This window comes from Salvelinus fontinalis, chromosome 6 (genome assembly GCF_029448725.1).
Source record: "Salvelinus fontinalis isolate EN_2023a chromosome 6, ASM2944872v1, whole genome shotgun sequence".
NCBI lineage: Eukaryota > Metazoa > Chordata > Actinopteri > Salmoniformes > Salmonidae > Salvelinus > Salvelinus fontinalis.
Genome location: NC_074670.1, coordinates 74382066 through 74382734, shown reverse-complemented (window position 1 = coordinate 74382734; position 669 = coordinate 74382066).

The following is a 669-nucleotide window of genomic DNA, read 5'->3' as shown; positions in this document are numbered from 1 at the left end:
TGTATTAATGGCACCTGTTTGAACTTGTTATCAGTATAAAAGACACCTGTCCACAACCTCAAACAGTCACACTCCAAACTCCACTATGGCCAAGACCAAAGAGCTGTCAAAGGACACCAGAAACAAAATTGTAGACCTGCACCAGGCTGGGAAGTTCAGAGTAGCGTAACTTTTAATCACCACAGAGGTGAACACGACGCCACTCCAACCAAATGCCCCAACACAGAAGGGGAACAAATAGTTCCGAAAATACAACGTACACGAACCGTGACATACAAGCATGTACAAACAGTACACAAAACAATCCCGCACACCCAGCAGGCGGGGCTGCTGGGTAATAGAGTCCCACTAATCACCCTAACCACATAAGGAGGGGAAGAAAAAAGTCAGTGGCAGCTAGTAGGCCGGTGACGACGACCGCCGAGCGCCACCCGAACAGGAAGGGGAGCCACCTTCGGTAGGAGTCGTGACATTAGGTCACAGGATGGGGCTTGGGAGTGTGTAGTAGTGGAGGTTGGGCCTGTTGCTCTGCTCACAGCCTGGGCGTATGTCCTGCTGTCATATTGAGGTCCTTGCCACAGGGGCGTGGGTCATGGGGTGGGCAGAAGGGGCATAGGTCTGATATGGGGTGGCCTATATAGAGTGTGGCCAGGGTTTACTTGGGGTGGT